Genomic DNA, 18,982 nt, shown 5'->3' with positions numbered 1-18,982 from the left:
CGGGAGGTTGAGGCAGGAGAATGGTGTAAACCCGGGAGGCAGAGCTTGCAGTGAGCTGAGATCCGGCCATTGCACTCCAGCCTGAGCGAAAGAGCGAGACTCCGTCTCAAAAAAAAAAAAAAAAAAAATCATTCTCCAAAGTTCAGAAGTCTTCTAAATCTGGAAGGTAAATGGTACAAATTTCAAGTTTGATGGATGTAAATAATAATGACCTGTAGAACATAACCAAATTAGATAATCCTATATGCTTTATACTATTGTTTATGCTGTTATTCTACAAAAACGTGTGATCAATTTATGTAGAGACCGGGCCAGGCGTGGTGGCTCATACCTGTAATCCTTGCACTTTGGGAGGCCGAGGCGAGTGGATCACTAGGTCAGGAGATCAAGACCATCCTGGCTAACACGATGAAATCCCATCTCTACTAAAAATACAAAAAATTAGCCAGGTGTGGTGGTGGGCGCCTGTCATCCCAGCTACGTGGGAGGCTGAGGCAGTAGAATGGCATGAACCTGGGAGGCGGAGTTTGCAGTGAGCCAAGATTGCACCACTGAACTCCAGCCTGGGCGACAGAGTGACACTCCGTCTCAAAAAGGAAAGAAAAAAATTTATGTAGAGACCCCTCGTGGAGTTTACTGACTTTTCAAGCTTCAGTTTCAAACATTTGATATGTGCAAAATGGTGTTCAATACATACATTGAACGTAAGCCAGCTCAGTATCTTTTTGTTGGTTTAACGTGGAATCAACAAATAGTAGGCGCTCATATGGTTCAAGAACAGAGTAAGCCATTCCATTCCAGGGTGTTTAGCTGTTTTGTTTTGTTATATTTTGGAGAGTGGGAGACATAATGCATATTTGACTTCATAGAAATTTCTCAAATATTTCTTGTTTCTAAGTGACTGCGTAGGCTCAACAGCACCTTCCTGGAAAACATAGATATAAAAAGAAATCACTAAAAGAACACATTGCAGTTTGCAGGTGGCTTGATTAAAACAAAAACAGAAAAAAAAGAAAAAAAACACCTACTTTCCTCTCCATGGAAACAGCATGCCAAAAAATTTTGTGGACCCTTGAAATGAGCACACATCTCACTTGCAAAAACACAGCACCAGCTCCCTCTGCTGTTTCCTGGTTTGATTTAGAACTCAGACAAGCTACAGCACTTTCTAGACTAAAATACCATGTAGAGTTCAGGATAATTATATTCTAGATTAGGCATAGGCAAGCACATCAATAATAGTACATTCTGTAGTATATTCCAGAGTGAAGGAAATAAAATCATCAAATACATTTGCATCAGAATATTTCTGCTGCTCTCTTACTGTTTTAGTATCTCTGTTTTTGTTTCAACTACGATCATGTAACCTGTTATTGCAAAGAAATGACTTGCAATAATGTTGAAAGTAAGCCTCATCATTGATTTAATAACAATACGTTGAGTAAGAGAGAGGAAAAAAAAAAAAAAGAAACCAATATGGCATTCAGTGCATAGGGATAAAATGAGGTGTTGAATAAAAAGTCTTGGGCTGAGCACGGTGGCTCATGCCTGTAAATCCCAACATTTCGGGAGGCCGAGGTGGATAGATTACCTGAGGTCAGGGGTTTGAGACCAGCCTGGCCAATATGGTGAAACCACATCTCTACTAAAATACAAAAATTAGCTAGGCATGGTGGTGTGCGCCTGTAATCCTAGCTACTCGGGAGAGGAAGGTTGCAGTGAGCCGAGATTGCACCATTGCACTCCAGCCTGAGCGACGAGTGAAACTCCATCTCAAAAAATAAAAAAAGTCTTAGCACAGTTCCTGGCATACAGTAAGCAATCCATACATGTAAGCTGTATTTTTGTATTATTGTTTTGATTTATTATTGTTACCCCGGTAGCCAGCACCATCTCTGGCACATATTAGGAACTGGTAAGTAAGTTAAGTGATCAATACATGAGGGAAGGAAGAAAGTAAAACATAACACCATACAAAATCATCCCAATTCTGTTTTTTTTTTTTTTTTTTTTGAGATGGAGTCTTGCTCTGTCGCACAGGCTGGAGTGCAGTGGCGCGATCTCGGCTCACTGCAAGCTCCGCCTCCCGGGTTCCCGCCATTCTCCTGCCGCAGCCTCCCGAGTAGCTGGGACTGCAGGCGCCGCCACCGCGCCCGGCTAGTTTTTTTGTATTTTTTAGTAGAGACGGGGTTTCACCGTGTTAGCCAGGATAGACATTTTCTATTTTAAAAATGTGTACTGCCTTTACAATCAGAAAAAGTTAACTTATTAAGTGTTTAAAAATCTGATTTTTGGGCCAGGCAAATCCTAGCGCTTTGAGAGGCCAAGGCTAGCAGATTGCCTGAGCTCGAGAGTTCGAGAACAGCCTGGGCAACATGGCGAAACCGCGTCTCTACTAAAAATACAAAAAATTAGCCGGGCGTGGTGGTGTGTGCCTGTAATCCCAGGTACTCAGGAGGCTGAGGCACGAGAATCACTTGAACCCAGGAGGTGGAGGTTGCAGTGAGCCGAGATTGTGCCACTGCACTCCAGCCTGGGTGATAAAGTGAGACTCCGTCTAAAAAAAAAGAAAAGAAAAACTAATTTTTGGCTGAGCACAGTGGCTCACGCTTGTAATCCCAACACTTTGGGAGGCCGAGACGAGTGGATCACAAGGTCAGGAGTTCGAGACCAGCCTCACCAATGTGATGAAACCCTGTCTCTACTAAAAATACAAAAATTAGCCCGGCATGGTGGCGTGCGCCTGTAGTCCCAGCTACTCAGGAGGCTGAGAAAAGAGAATCGTTTGAACCCGCAAGGCAGAGGCTGCAGTGAGTCGAGATCGCCCCACTGTACTCACTCCAGCCTAGGCAACAGAGTGAGACTCTGTCTCAAAGAAAAAAAAATCTAATCTTTATACACATCCGTTAGGTGCTTTTCACATCATGTGCGTTTCCATAAATCCGCACAGTGTATTTTTGCACAGACTTGTGTTTCTAGGTGTTTCTGGGACTCCAGGATTCTCTTAAAGGAGATGACTGTTCAACTTGTTTTTATATGAAAACACTAACGTTTTGTTTTATTTTTTTCCCTGCATGAAAAGTAACAATCCACCATAAACAAGGGGCATGCCTCCCGACCAAGCCGTCCTTGCTCAGGGGTGGAGAGGAACCCTTTGGGGGCAGTGGGTGATAGTGCCAAGATTGGGTTCTGGTTTTCAGGAGTTATCTAAAGTTTAGTTTGCAAAGAAGAAGCAAAGGGCACTTTCTCATGGATGAATGCAAGCCTATGGACAGAAGGCGATGAGTCAGGAATCGTTGGACTGGGCCACCTAAAGCCTGGGTCCTGATCCAGGGTGCTTGTCCCCAAAGGGGCCCCGCATCCTTGATTAAGAAGAAAGAGTGAGACCACTGTAAGGCGCAATAGTCAAGGATGGGGGGCAGAGGGGGTCTTTGAATCTGAAGCCCACCAGGGGCTGACTGTCCAGCTTTGTTGTGAGCAGGAGCCCCTGTGAAGAGCTGCCCAGGCTAGTTGCTTCCACAGTGACTCAAAGACAGGAGTGCTGGGAGACTGAGATCTGTCGCAGGCCAACTAGTGCATGTGACCCAGGGCCAGATAAATCCCCAAAAGATCCCTGGCAAGCTGCGGGATGATCTCCTACCCCTTTGCTTGAGCGGGCTGGAGGCCAGGAGCTGAGGCTCCCCATTCCCCATTTCTGTTTACCTTCTGACCAGCTGGGAACAAAGGACAAGAATTTGGGAGTGACAGCATGTGGCCACACACTCAAATGCACTTGTTTATACCTGTTTGTTTACTGTTTGAGCAGATTCTTGCTTTGCAATAACTAAGCTTATCTCCTTGTCTTAAGGAAATTCTTAAGAGTGTTATTATAATGTAGTAAAATTTAAATGTGTCTTGAATGATGAAGCACTAACTAATGTGTTATACTACTCTAAATGTAGAAATGCACATTTACAAGTAAGACTATTATCCTCTCCCAGCATTTTCATCTTAACATTCAGTCTGGTGGCAACACTCAAAAACTTCATAAAAGATCACAGTCTAGCACTTAAGTTCTACAGATAATGTTGAAATCTTGCACAAGATTTAGGAATCTCAGGCAATGACATGCCATAACATTGCTATTAGGAAACGTGTAATATACTCTTCTGTTACTATCAGTGGAAAGTCAAAAAAACAAACAAACCCTACTGATAAGAGCTGTGTGAGTTAAGGAATTTTAGAGCTGCAAGTGACCTTCGAAATCCTAGAGCCTCACCCATTTTTACCTTCTTATAATCATACTTTCACTGTAGAAAATTTGGAAATATACAGAAGATGTTTAAAATTAGGAAGAAAAGGCAGGGTGCGGTGGCTCACGCCTGTAATCCCAACACTTTCGGAAGCTGAGGCGGGCGGATCATGAGGTCAAGAGATCGAGACTATCCTGGTCAACATGGTGAAACCCTGTCTCTACTAAAAATACAAAAAATTAGCTGGGCATGGTGGTGAATGCCAGTGCACTCCAGCAGAGTGAGACTCGGTCTCAAAAAACAAAAACAAAAACAAAAATCAGGAAGGAAAAAGTCACCCACAATTGTATCACCTAGAAGAGGGCACCATTTTTTTTTTTTTTTTTTAGACGGAGTCTCGCTCTGTCGCCCGGGCTGGAGTGCAGTGGCCGGATCTCAGCTCACTGCAAGCTCCGCCTCCCGGGTCTACGTCATTCTCCCGCCTCAGCCTCCCGAGTAGCTGGGACTACAGGCGCCCGCCACCTCGCCCGGCTAGTTTTTTTTTTTTTTTTTTTTGTATTTTTAGTAGAGACGGGGTTTCACCACGTTAGCCAGGATGGTTTCGATCTCCTGACCGTGTGATCCACCCGTCTCGGCCTCCCAAAGTGCTGGGATTACAGGCTTGAGCCACCGCGCCGGCCGAGGCCACCATTTTTTAACACTTTGCCATATTTCCTTTCAGACATGTAAAATTTTTTTTTTTTTTTTTTTTTTTTTTTTTTTTTTGAGACGGAGTCTTGCTCTGTCGCCCGGTCTGGAGTGCAGTGGCCGGATCTCAGCTCACTGCAAGCTCCGCCTCCCGGGTTCACGCCATTCTCCTGCCTCAGCCTCCCGAGTAGCTGGGACCACAGGCGCCCACCACCTCGCCCGGCTAGTTTTTTGTATTTTTAGTAGAGACGGGGTTTCACCGTGTTAGCCAGGATGGTCTCGATCTCCTGACCTCGTGATCCGCCCGTCTCGGCCTCCCAAAGTGCTGGGATTACAGGCTTGAGCCACCGCGCCCGGCCGTAAAATTTTTGATATATTTATTTTTTTCTTTTCCTTGCTACAAAAAATTGAGATCATACAGTTTGTATCCTTCACCTTTACTTAATATTATATAGTGATAATTTTGCTTTTTATTAAAAACTTTTTGAATATGGAATTTTTATTGATTACATAAAATGTGACAGTATGGCATAGAGTCATAAAATATTTGTAACCATCATTATATTATTGAAAGTGTAATTGCTTTTAAAGATACTACTCGGCCGGGCGTGGTGGCTCAAGCCTGTAATCCCAGCACTTTGGGAGGCCGAGACGGGCGGATCACGAGGTCAGGAGATCGAGACCATCCTGGCTAACACAGTGAAACCTCGTCTCTACCAAAAATACAAAAAACTAGCCAGGCGAGGTGGCGGGCGCCTGTAGTCCCAGCTACTCAGGAGGCTGAGGCAGGAGAATGGCGTGAACCCAGGAGGCAGAGCCTGCAGTGAGCTGAGATCCAGCCACTGTACTCCAGCCCAGGCGACAGAGCCAGACTCCGTCTCAAAAAAAATAAAAAAATAAAAAAAAAATAAAGATACTACTATAGATGTGCTAAGGGAAATACTGTTGTGCATAAATGTTTGTCCCAGTTTTAAATTGTTTCTGTAGAAATTGTTGCCAAATTATGTTCCAGGCAGGTGTGGTGGCTCACATCTGTAATCCCAGTACTTTGGGAGGCCGAGGTGGGTGGATCACTTGAGGTCAGGAGTTCAAGACCAGCCTGACCAACATGGTGAAACCCCGTCTCTACTAAAAATACAAAAAATTAGCTGGGCATGGTGGTGCACGCCTGTAATCCCAGCTACTCAGGAGGCTGAGGCAGGAGAATCACTTGAACCCAGGAGGCGGAGGTTGCAGTAAGCAGAGATCTCACCATTGCACTCTAGCCTAGGCAACAGAGGGAGACTCCATCTCAAAAAACAAAACCAAACAAAAAAACAAAAAGTTGTGTTCCAGAAAAGTTGTAACCATTTTTATCAGCAACCTGAGTGTCTATTTCAGTGTAACCTTTCTAGAATCAGAGTATCACTTTTTTTTTTTTTTCTGAGACAGAGTCTGGCTCTGTTGCCCAGGCTGGAATGCAGTGGCGCAATCTTGGCTCACTGCAAGCTCCACCTACCTGGTTCAAGCAGTTCTGCCTCAGCCTCCTGAGTAGCTGGGATTACAGGTGCCCGCCACCACACCCAGCTAATTTTTGTATTTTTAGTAGAGATGGGGCTTCACCATCTTGGCCAGGCCGGTCTTGAACTCCTGACCTCAGGATCCACCGGCCTCGGCCTCCCAAAGTGCTGGGATTACAGGGGTGAGCCACCACGCCTGGCCGAGTATTACTATTTTTAATAATGGTAATGGGTAATAGAAAATAATATTATTTTAGGAAACAATTCTAAAGCTTCATTTTCAGGAGACTGAGATTTTAGAAGCTACTACTTTCTTTTTTTTTTGAGACGGAGTCTCGCTCTGTCCCCCAGGCTGAAGTGCAATGGCCGAATCTCAGTTCACTGCAAGCTCCGCCTCCCGGGTTCACGCCATTCTCCTGCTTCAGCCTCCCGAGTAGCTGGGACTACAGGCGCCCGCCACCTCGCCCGGCTAGTGTTTTGTATTTTTTAGTAGAGACGGGGTTTCACCGGGTTAGCCAGGATGGTCTCGATCTCCTGACCTCGTGGTCCGCCCATCTCGGCCTCCCAAAGTGCTGGGATTACAGGCTTAAGCCACCGCGCCCGGCCTACTACTTTAATTCTTATGACATAGAGCCCGATTAGGCACAAAATAAGTGTTATGAAAATGCTACTAGTATTCTTTGAAGGCTGTTTATAGTTCGTAGATGTTGAGAATATGGTGAAATGGTAAACTATGCACAGCCTTAGCTTACAGAGTTCTAGAGTTTTGGGCTGAGGAGCTGGTCACCACTGGGTATCTAGAGCAACTGATTGTTTGGACTTCTGGGTTTCTGGAGGGGCCTGGATCTCAGCACATTGTGTCAGGCAGGAGAGGAAAAAATCGTATCTGTTTGCTCCTAAGCTCATGGGTCGAAGATTTCGCCCCACAGGCTTCAATTTCCCTGCACTTACTTTTCTCTGACTTACTTTGGGTTTCTCAAGTGTAGGGGTCAGGGGTCCTGTGAGGTGGGTGCCGTTTGGGATGCCACATGGAGCTGGCAAGGTCCACAGACAGCTGGTCTCTGCAGTGGCAGCAGGGTGGAGCAAGCGTCCAAGGGTGTCCAAAGATTTGGAGTGGTACTTATGAGGTGTCTACATGAGCAGCAAGGTAAGTAGAGATAACTGGGCCTTCAATACAGAAGTTGATGCAAACACATCTGCAAGTGCACCCGATTCAAGTCACTGCACAGTAACCCCTCCAGGGGAATGTCAAATTCTGTACCATTTTCAATGTCTGGCTGACACATTGCTGTAGTCCAGTGGTTCTAGAACTTTTTGAGCTTAGGATCCCTTTACACTCTTAAAAATTATTGAGAACTTCAGACAAATTCATGTGTGTGAAGTGAGGGGACAGAAAGGGGGTATATCTATATATCTATATCTATCAGTATTCATCATATTAAAAATTAAAACGGAGAAAATTAAAGAATATTTATACATGGAAAAATGGCCATTATAAACCAATTGCATGTTAACACAAATAATATGTTTTGTGCAAAATAACTATATTTCCCAAAATAAAAGTTAGTGGCATCTGTGGCATTGGTTTACATTTTGCAACTCTCTTGAATATCTGGTTTAATAGCAGATACTGGAATTCTTTTTTTTTTTTCTTTTTTTTTTAGACATTGTCTTGGTCTGTCACCCAGGTTGGAGTGCAGTGATGTGACCTCTGCTTCCCGGGTTCATGCGATTCTCATGCCTCAGCCTTCCGAGTAGCTGGGATTTATAGACGTGCGCCACCACGCTCGGCTAATTTTTTGCATTTTTCATAGAGACAGGGTTTCACCATGTTGGTCAGGCTGCTCTTGAACTCCTGACCTCGAGTGATCCGCCCACCTCAGCATCCCAAAGTGCTGAGATTACAGGCATGAGCCATCGCATCTGGTTGCAGATGGTGGAATTTTTATTTCTACTTCCACATTTGACCTGTTACGATGTTTTGTTTGAAGTCGATGGAGAAAGTCCAGCATCCCCCATGTATACGATTGAAAAGGGAGACTTCGTGGTGCCCCTGAAGTCCACAAGACCACACTTTGAGAACTACTGCTCAAGTCTAAGTTGCAAGTTTCTCAATTATGTGAACAATACTCTAGCAGAAACCAGTACTGTATGCGCTCAACAGACTAAATTGTTTGGAAAAGCGTTTCCTAGGAGTTGCTATAAACCAAATGACTCATTTAAACGTTTTTATTACTTTAACAAATACTTCAGCTCTGCAGCCTGTTCCTGTTTTAAACCAACTTGCCTCATTACACAGCTGTGGTCTCCACAGCTTTGGCCACCAGGTGGCTCCCACCCCCAGCCTTTTCTAGAAGGATCCATTCAGGACGCTTCATTCCTTGATGGAGCCCTAGCCGCTCAGGGAACTCAGGGAAACTTTATTTTTTTCAACGTAAGAAAAGAGACAGTTGTGGGAGGCCAAGGCAGGCGGATCACCTGAGGTCAGGAGTTCGAGACCAGCCTGGCCAATGTGCAAAACTCCGTCTCTACCAAAAATACAAATATTAGCCGGGCATAATGGTGGGCACCTGTAATCCCAGCTACTTGGGAGGCTGAGGCGGGAGAGTTGCTTGAACCCCGAAGGCAGAGGTTGCAGTGAGCCAACATCATGCCACTGCACTCCAGCCTGGGTGACAGAGCAAGTCTCCATCTTAAAAAAAAAAAAAAAGAGAGAGAAAAGAGTCAGTTGGGTAAGGGGAGGATTATTTCGAGGAAAAGGGAAGTTAAGAAAGAATAGAACTGGCCGGGCGCGGTGGCTCATGCCTGTAATCCCAGCACTTTGGGAGGCCGAGGCGGGTGGATCATGAGGTCAGGAGTTCGAGACCAGCATGGCCAAGATGGTGAAAGCCCCTCTCTACTAAAAATACAAAAATTAGCCAGGCATGGTGGCAGGCACCTGTAATCCCAGCTGCTCGGGAAGCTGAGGTTGCAGTGAGTCAAGATTGCTCCACTGCACTCCAGCCTGGGCAAAAGAGCGAGACTCCATCTCAAAAAAAAACAAAAAAACAAAAAAAAAGTATATTTAACACAGGAGGTTGTTAAAACCTAAAGGAGTTGGTCTGAATACTGGAAGAAGTACTATTTGGCACCTTCACTCTCTTACCAGCTAATGTAGCTTTTTCCTTCTCTTATTGTTTTTAACTGACATGCTTAAATTGGGTATCATTATCTCTACTAAAATGATTCCCTCTCAAAGTGAGGAATTATACTAGAAACCACGTGGGATAAACAAAGAGGTGGTGGGAATGCGCCCCGCCACCGAGAGACAGGAGGTGTGGGTGTTTTCACTCTAGCACATATTCACTGTGACACTGCCGGGTTACTTCTGTTTCCTAACCTGAGTGATCCGCCCCACTTATAAGAGAGGGCTAATAATCCTTAACTGCCCAGAGGCTGGTCTCCAAATCAGATCGTGTCTGGAGTTCCTTGCGAGACTCAAAATATATGATTCTACCATTGCATTTCAGTCTGGTTGAGTTCTTTAGATGCAAGCAACAGATACCAACTTTGTTTAATCTTGCCCAGTTTCTTTAATAAGACTTACAGGGACGGCCCTTGGCTACCTGGGCCCTGCCTGTGTCTCCAGCCTCAAATCTCCTTCAGGCACTATGCAGCTCCAGCCATGTGGCGGCACCCCCACACCCTGTGTGCCCCTTCTCTGGCCTCTCCTGCCTGAGAGTAGGTCTCAGATAGGCATCACTTTCGCTGGGCTGCCTTCCATGACCTCCCCAGTCTGGATCGCGTCCTCTCCTGGGTGCTCCAGCAGCAGCTTCCTCCACTTCTCCATCATACCTTTGAGACTATCGTACTACAGTTTTCTAAATGCTTTCCTCTGCTGTGAGTCCCGGGCAGAAGGAAGCATATCCGCCTTCTTCACGGGTATCCCCAATACACAGTACAGTGTCTGGCACACAGCAGGTATACAAAATATATTTAATGAAGGAACAGAGGAAGGGAGAGAAGACATCTCTTCTTGGATAGTGCCAGTCCTATATTAGGTGTTCATTAAACGTTTGCAGAACTGAACTGAGAATGCTGAGCCCTTTAACAGGATCCTCAAAACCTCATAAAATAAACACAGATAATCATAGGATTTTGCCGAATATAGAACTAAGTGGCAGATTTGAAATTTGAACCACAACATCCTGGATTTGACATCTTTTTTTTTTTTTTTTTTTTTTTTTTTTTTTTTTTTTTTTTTTTTTTTAGACGGAGTCTTGCTCTGCCGCCCAGGCTGGAGTGCAGTGGCCGGCTCTCAGCTCACTGCAAGCTCCGCCTCCCGGTTCACGCCATTCTCCTGTCTCAGCCTCCCGAGTAGCTGGGACTACAGGCGCCCGCCTCGTCGCCCGGCTATTTTTTGTATTTTTTTAGAGAAACGGGGTTTCACCGTATTAGCCAGGATGGTCTCGATCTCCTGACCTCGTGATCCGCCCGTCTCGGCCTCCCAAGTGCTGGGATTACAGGCTTGAGCCACCGCGCCCGGCCTGACATCTTTTGTACTACTTTTGTTGAGAAAGGGGAAATACTTTCTTCACCCAGGCACCCACCGTGAGAACCAGCCTGGAGGATGCGGGCTCAGCACGTGCTAGTGGCTGGAGAGGAACCCGGGGGCGGGAAGAGAAATGGGGAGAGACGGGGAGGACTCCGAAAACTGCCTTCTCACAAGACCAAAGGGAGGGGAGCGAGGGGAGGGAGGGGAGGGAGGGGAGGAGGGGAGCGAGGGGAGCGAGGGGAGCGAGGGGAGCGAGGGGAGCGAGGGGAGCGAGGGGAGCGAGGGGAGCGAGGGGAGCGAGGGGAGCGAGGGGAGCGAGGGGAGCGAGGGGAGCGAGGGGGGGAGGGGAGCGAGGGGAGGGAGGGGAGGAGGGGAGCGGGGAGGGGAGGGGAGGGAGGGGAGAGGGGAGAGGAGGGGAGGGGGGGGGAGGGAGGGGAGCGAGGGGAGGGAGGGGAGCGAGGGGAGGGAGGGGAGCGAGGGGAGCGAGGGGAGGGAGGGGAGGGAGGGGAGCGAGGGGAGGGAGGGGAGCGAGGGGAGGGAGGGGAGGGAGGGGAGATCTGGCTGCAAGTGCAGTCGGAGAGGGTGGAAGAGACGGGCAGTCCTCTGTGAGGCTCTGGCCCCCGGGAGGCTCGTGCGCCCCGCGCTCCTGCGGTGGGACCTGGCTCCTGGTCTGCAGCTCCTGAAGGCCCGGGCCGTGCCCGGGGCAGCCGGGACCCGCGAAGTGCCCCGGGGTTAGCGGTCCGCAGAAAGGGCGACACCTGCCGGGGCTCCGGGCACCCGAGCTCGCCGCACCGAAGGCTCCTAACAGCGGCCCGGGAGCGGGCGCTGTGACCGCGCAGCCGGAGCCCCTGGGGAGCTCTTTGTTTTATTTCAGATTGTGGTGAAAAGGACATAACGTAAAATACCATCTCACCCATTTTTAAGTGCACAGTTCAGAGACGTTGAAAGCATTCACATCGCTGTGTGGCCATCGCCACTGCCCACCTCTAGAACTCTGCATCCGCCTGCGCTGCCACTGCCACGTGTTCAACGCTAACGCCCGCTTCCCACTCCCGCGGGCCGGACCACACTTCCGCTTCTGCGTCTGTGAATTCGCCTGCTCTACCTGTGGCATTGAGTGGAATCACACAGTATTGGTACTTTTGTGTCTGGCTTATCATTTCACGCCGCATCACGGCCTGGAGGTTCATCCACGTTGTAGCCTGTAATGGGATTTTTTTTTTTTTTTGAGACGGAGTCACTCTGTCGCCCAGGCTGGAGTGCAGTGACTCGATCTTGGCTCACTGCAACCTCCACCTCCCGAGTTCAAGCGATTCTCCTGCCTCAGCCTTTCAAGTAGCTGGGATTACAGACACCTGCCATCATGCCTGGCTAATTTGTATTTTCAGTAGAGATAGGGTTAGGCCTTGGTGGTCAGGCTAATCCTGACCTCAGGTGATCCACCCACCTCGGCCTCCCAAAGTGCTGGAATTACAGGTGTGAGCTACCATGCCCAATTATTTCCTTTTTTTGTTTGTTTGTTTTTTTTTTAGACAGAGTCTCACCCTATTGCCCAGGCTGGAGTGTGCAATGGAGCGATCTTGGCTCACTGCAACATCCATGTCTTGGGTTCAAATTATTCTCCTGCCTCAGCCTCCTCAGTAACTGGGATTACAGGCACCTGCCACCACACCCAGCTAATTTTTGTATTTTTAGTAGAGATGGGGTTTCACCATGTTGGCCAGGCTGGTCTCAAACTTCTGACCTTGTGATCCACCCACCTCAGCCTCCCAAAATCCTGGGATCACAGGGACGAGCCACTGCACATGGCCGATTTCCTTTTTTTTTTTTTTTTTTGAGGCGGAGTCTCGCTCTGTCGCCCGGAGTGGAGTGCAGTGGCCGGATCTCAGCTCACTGCAAGCTCCGCCTCCCGGGTTTACGCCATTCTCCTGCCTCAGCCTCCCGAGTAGCTGGGACTACAGGCGCCGCCACCTCACCCGGCTAGTTTTTGTATTTTTAGTAGAGACGGGGTTTCACCGTGTTAGCCAGGATGGTCTCGATCTCCTGACCTCGTGATCCGCCCGTCTCGGCCTCCCAAAGTGCTGGGATTACAGGCTTGAGCCGCCGCGCCCGGCCGATTTCCTTCTTTTTTAAGGCTCTGTAATATTCCACTGTGTGGATGCATCGCATTTTGTGTAATAATTCATTCACTGGTGGACACGTGGCTTGCTTCCACCTTTTGGTTTTTGTGAATGATGCTGCAGTGAGCAGGAATCTGAAGATTTGGGTTCAGAGCGTAGAGGTAGCCTGTGAGTTTTATGAGGCAAATCTCTCAGCCCTGAGTTTTCTCAACTGTAAAATGAGATGTCAATATTTACTATCTTTCAGGTTTGTGGCAGTATTTGTAAGCTGAAAAGTCTCACCTCATGTAAAACTATTACGATTTTTGGAACATATGATTTGTGATGGTTAATTCATGGTAGAAGTAGATGTGGAGAAGTTCTCTGCAATAAAAACGAATGGCCAGTTATATCAGGTTAATACCTGAAAAGTTGAAAAGTTGTTTTCTATATTCTGTAGGCATTTAAGGACATTTTTTATTTGCACATTAAAAAAAGACATTTATTCAACATCGCAATCAGACTATTACATTCAGCAATCAACAGCATGGGTGCAAAAAAAAAAAAAGCTACATTAAAACCCTTTGTTGGAATGCTTTACACTTTACACAGAACAGAAACTAAAATAACCTGTTATACAATTAGTCACAAACACAGTCCTCAAGTTTTTTGCCCATACACATGAGTATTTGTCTAAAACATGTCTTCTTTGTAGCAGCGCGGCCCTGCCACCACTGTGCTTGGCTGAGTTCACGAATCTCTTGTAACCTGTAGCTTCCCTGTCACTTCTCTCCTACTAAGCTTTGTTTCCTTATTAAACTATTCTGCCACAGCCACAGCTACCTGCTACTACTGGAACCGCCACAGCCACCTGAAGAGTACAATTCTTCTTCGTTTCATGGTTTGGCAAAGTATTGGCCTTCACCACAATAGGGGCCAGAGCTTCTGCCGCCAAAGTTTCTCCCTTCATGGGTCCAAAATGTGAAGACTGATTGTGGTAACTGCCAAAATCATTGTAGCTCCCACCTCCTCCAAAATTGCTTCCATCATTACCAAAGCGATTATAGCCACCCCCACTGCCACCATATCCACCACCACCACAGCTGCCACCAAATCCACCACAACCACTGAAGTTTCCTTCACCACCAAAGTTGTCATTCCCACCAAAACCACCTCCATGACCACCACTAAAGTTTCCAGAACGACCTCGACCTTTTTGGCTGGATGAAGCACTCGCCGTCTTCTGCTTTGACAAGGCTTCCTAACTTCCCAGTTGTGGACATTCACAGTATGACATTTCTGAATGACAATCTTATCCACGGAGTCGTAGTCACCAAAGCCCCTTTTTCTTGCCACTGCCTCGGTCAGTCGTGATTTCGATCACTTCTATTTTCCATACTGCTCCAAATAATCTCTGAAGGGATGTTCTTCAGTGTCTTCTTTAATGCCACCAGCAAATGTATTTTTCACAGTTAAGTGGGCACCTGCTCTTTGAGAATCTTCTCTTGAGACAGCTCTCTTTGGTTCCATAGCGCTTCCATCCACCTTGTGTGGCCTCGCATTCGTGGCTGCGTCCACCTCCTCCACAGTGGCATAGGTGACAAACCCAAAGCCCCTGGAGCGCTTGGTGTTTAGATCTCTGATGACCACACAGTCGGGGAGCGTTCCCCATTGCTCAGAACAGCTCCTCACGCTCTCATCGCTTGTTTCAAAGAGGAGCTCCCTCAGCTGTTGGGGCTCTTTAGGGGACTCTGACTTAGACATGAAGGCAGGGAGAAGAGAGGCTTTAATGACGCTTCTTCGGCGGGGTCCACCGGCAGAAGGATAAAGTTTTTTTGGTGGGGGGCAGGGTTTCGCTCTTATTGCCCAGGCTGGAGTGCAATGGCCACGATCTTGGCTCATCGCAATCTCTGCCTCCTGTGTTCAAGCGATTCTCTTGCCTCAACCTCCTGAGTAGCTGGGATTACAGGCATGCACCACCATGCCTGGCTAATTTTGTATTTTTAGTAGAGACAGGGTTTCTCCATATTGGTCAGCCTGGTCTGAACTCCCGACCTCAGGTGATGCACCCGCCTTAGCCTCCCAAAGTGCTGGGATTACAGGCGTGAGCCACTGTGCCAGGCCGAATTTTTTTTTTTTTTTTTGAGACGGAGTCTTGCTCTGTCGCCCAGGCTGGAGTGCAGTGGCCAGATCTCAGCTCACTGCAAGCTCCGCCTCCCGGGTTTACGCCATTCTCCTGCCTCAGCCTCCTGAGTAGCTGGGACTACAGGCGCCCGCCACCTCGCCCGGCTAGTTTTTTGTATTTTTTAGTAGAGACGGGGTTTCACCATGTTAGCCAGGATGGTCTTGATCTCCTGACCTCGTGATCCGCCCGTCTCGGCCTCCCAAAGTGCTGGGATTACAGGCTTGAGCCACCGCGCCCGGCCTGAATTTTTTTTTTAAGAGATGGTGACTTGCTATGCTGACCAGACTGGAGTGCAGTGGTTATTCACAAGTGCAACCATAGCTTACTACAGACTTGAACTCCTGGGCTCAAGTCATCCTCCTGCCTCAGCCTCTCAACTAGCTACAGGTGCACGACACCTTACCTAGCTAAGGAACTTTTATTAAAATATTCCAATGGCCGGGCGCGGTGGCTCAAGCCTGTAATCCCAGCACTCTGGGAGGCCGAGATGGGTGGATCACGAGATCAGGAGATCGAGACCATCCTGGCTAACACGGTGAAACCCCGTCTCCACTAAAAAATACAAAAAACTAGCCAGGCGAGGTGGCAGGCGCCTGTAGTCCCAGCTACTCGGGAGGCTGAGGCAGGAGAATGGCGTGAACCCGGGAGGCAGAGCTTGCAGTGAGCTGAGATCCGGCCACTGCACTCCAGCCTGGGCGACAGAGCAAGACTCCGTCTCAAAAAAATAAAAATAAAATAAAATAAAATAAAATAAAATATTCCAGAAAAATCACTTCTCAGGTATATTCCGCTGAAGCTGCTTTACACCTTACCCCATGTTCCTGTATTCTGAAATGTAGATCTCTTATTCTATATGACCCTTCGGAATTATTTAAGTGAGTTAAACATTGACTTAAAAAGGATAATTGTCATGGCTGGGTGAGGTGGCTTATGCCTGTAATCCCAGTGCTTTGGGAGGCTCACCCCAGTGAGACCAGGAGTTCGAGAGCAGCCTGAGCAACACAGTGAGATCCTGACTCTTCCAAAAAATAAAAGAGAGAAATTTGTAATGGAATTTTTTTTTTTTTTTTTTTTTGAGACAGAATCTTCCTCTGTCACCCATGGTGGAGTGCAATGGCATGATCTCGGCTCACTGCAACCTCCACCTCCTGGGTTCAAGCAATTCTCCTGCCTCAGCCTCCCAAGTAGCTGGGATTACAGGTGCCCACCACCACACCTGGCTATTTTTGTTGTTGTTGTTTGTATTTTTAGTAGAGATGGAGTTTCACCATGTTGGTCAGGCTGGTTTCGAACCTGACCTTGTGATCCGCCTGCCTCAGTCTCCCAAAGTGCTGGGATTACAGGCGTGAGCCACTGCACACGGACAGAATCTTTTTTATTGTGGTAAAAAAAAACCATAAAATTTACCATCTTAAACTTTTTGTTTGTTGTTTGTTTTGTTTTGTTTTGTTTTGTTTTGAGATGGAGTCTTGCTCTGTCGCCCAGGCTGCAGTGCAGTGGTGGGATCTCGGCTCACTGCAACCTCTGTCTTCCAGGTTCACGCCATTCTCCAGCCTCAGCCTCCAGAGTAGCAGGGACTACAGGCTCCTGCCACTACACCCAGCCAATTTTTTGTATTTTTAGTAGATATGTGGTTTCACTGTGTTAGCCAGGATGGTCTCAATCTCCTGACCTCGTGATCCACCCGCTCTGGCCTCCCAAAGTGCTGGGATTACAGGCGTGAGCCACTGCGCCCAGCCCATCTTAACCATTTTTAAGTGCACAGTTCGGTAGGGTTAGGTATATTTACATTGTTGTGCAACCAATCTCCAGAACTTTTTCATCTTGCAAAACTGAAGCTGAACCCATTAAACAACTCCTCTTCCCCACTCTCTCCCCAGCCCCTGGTAAGCAGTCTTATTGGTTTGTTTGCTTTGAATGAACACTGTCTGCTTTCTGTCTCTACATTTTGTCTTTTTGATTTTGACTAACTTAAGGACCTCATATAAGTGGAATCATGTATGTTTGTGTTTTTGTGAGTGGTTTATGTCACTTAGCGTAATGTCCTTCAGTTTCATCTATGTGTAGCATGAGACAGGATGTCTTTTTTTAAGTATTCCATTGCATGTATATACCACATTTTGTCCACTCGTCTGTCAATGGAAATTTGGGTTGTTTTCACTTCTTGGCTGCTATAAACATGGGCATGCGAATGTCTCTTCAAGAGTATCACGGAATCCTATAACAAAAAACCTTGAGAGCTAGAATAGCCTTAGAGTCACAGTAATTTGGTCCTACTCTGTCCTTTTACAGATGAGCACACTGAGGCAGGACCAGTTATGTGACTTACTCATGGTAAAATGATTTGGTGATAAAAATCACTAACACTTTTTCAAAAAAATTTTTTCTTAATTTTTTTTGAGACAGAGTCTCGCACTGTCACCTGGGCTGGAGTGCAGGGGCGCAATCTCAGCCCACTGCAACCTCTGCCTCCCAGGTTCAAGCAATTCTCCTTGCCTCAGCCTCCCAAGTAGCTGGGATGACAGGTGCCTGCCACCAAGCCTGGCTAATTTTTTTTGTATTTTTTAGTAGAGACAGGGTTTCACCATGTTGGTCAGGCTGGTCTTGAACTCCTGACCTCGTGATCCACCCGCCTCGGCCTCCTAAAGTACTGGGATTACAGGTGTGAGCCACCGTGCCTGGTCATCACTAACACTTTAAAAGGATACAGTGAGCCAGACGCTTGGCTGAGTACATGACCTGTAGTATGTTAGTTAGCCCTCACCAATAAAACCTCTGAAATAGATACTAGTACCATCTCCATTTTAAAGATAACAAAACTGAAGTGCAAAGAGATTAAGATTATATATATATATATCTCCACACACATACACACACACATATATATATTCGAGATAAGGTCTTGCTCTGTTGCCCGGGTTGGAGTGCAGTGGCGCGATCTTGGCTCACTGCAATCTCCGTCTCCTGGGTTCAAGTGATTCTCTGTCTCAGCCTCCCGAGTAGCTGGGATTATAGGCAAGCACCACCATGCCGGGCTAATTTTTGTATTTTTAGTAGAGACGAGGTTTCATCATGTTGGCCAGGCTGGTCTCGAACTCTTGACCTTGTGATCCACCCACCTTGACCTCCCAAAGTGCTGGGATTACAGGGGTGAGCCATCGCACTCAGCCAACACTATATTTAATAAGGGCTGGGACCTCCTCTCTGACCCTAGGGTGGAGGAGCAATTAACAATGATTAATTTTCATTCATTTATTCAGATAACATTTCTCAAGTGCCTACCACTGCCACACTGTACTAGATCCTGGACATACACAAACAGAACTGCATGTTTGCCCCCAAAGAGCTGACAGTGTAGGAGAAGACATTGGCTTGTCCACAATTTCAGTGCAAGGTGATTAGTGCTGTGCTAGTGTTTTGCAGGTGCTGCCACTGGGCACGCAGGAGGGGGACTTGTGAGGGATGGATGGATGAGGAGGCTTCCTCTCCAAGACAGCCCTTGAGCTGCGTGTCTAATTGTATGCAGGCGTTTTCAAGCTGAAAAAGTGGAGGGAACAGTATTTGAGGTAAAGGAAACGTATGCAAAACGTATGCAGAGAAATGGGAGTCTGAAGGATTGCTGAATTATTTTGGTAGGCTACAGCAGAGGTGTGTGGGAGAGGGCAGGGGATGGAAGCGAGGGAAGCCTACTCCCTGTGGTGGGGCCTCTAAGATGTCTCAAGCACTTGGCCTATACTGTTCATTTA

At 47.2% G+C, this 18,982-nt stretch overlaps 1 pseudogene; it reads right to left on the bottom strand.

The window, feature by feature from the left end:
• Nucleotides 1-13,540: 13,540 nt before the first annotated feature.
• Nucleotides 13,541-14,913, bottom strand: LOC117063343 (annotated as a pseudogene).
• Between the last annotated feature and the right edge of the window lie 4,069 nt (nucleotides 14,914-18,982).

This window comes from Trachypithecus francoisi, unplaced genomic scaffold, assembly GCF_009764315.1.
Source record: "Trachypithecus francoisi isolate TF-2019V2 unplaced genomic scaffold, Tfra_2.0 Lachesis_group18, whole genome shotgun sequence".
NCBI lineage: Eukaryota > Metazoa > Chordata > Mammalia > Primates > Cercopithecidae > Trachypithecus > Trachypithecus francoisi.
Note: the sequence above shows the minus strand (reverse complement) of the source record. Positions and strands in the feature narration are given on the sequence as shown.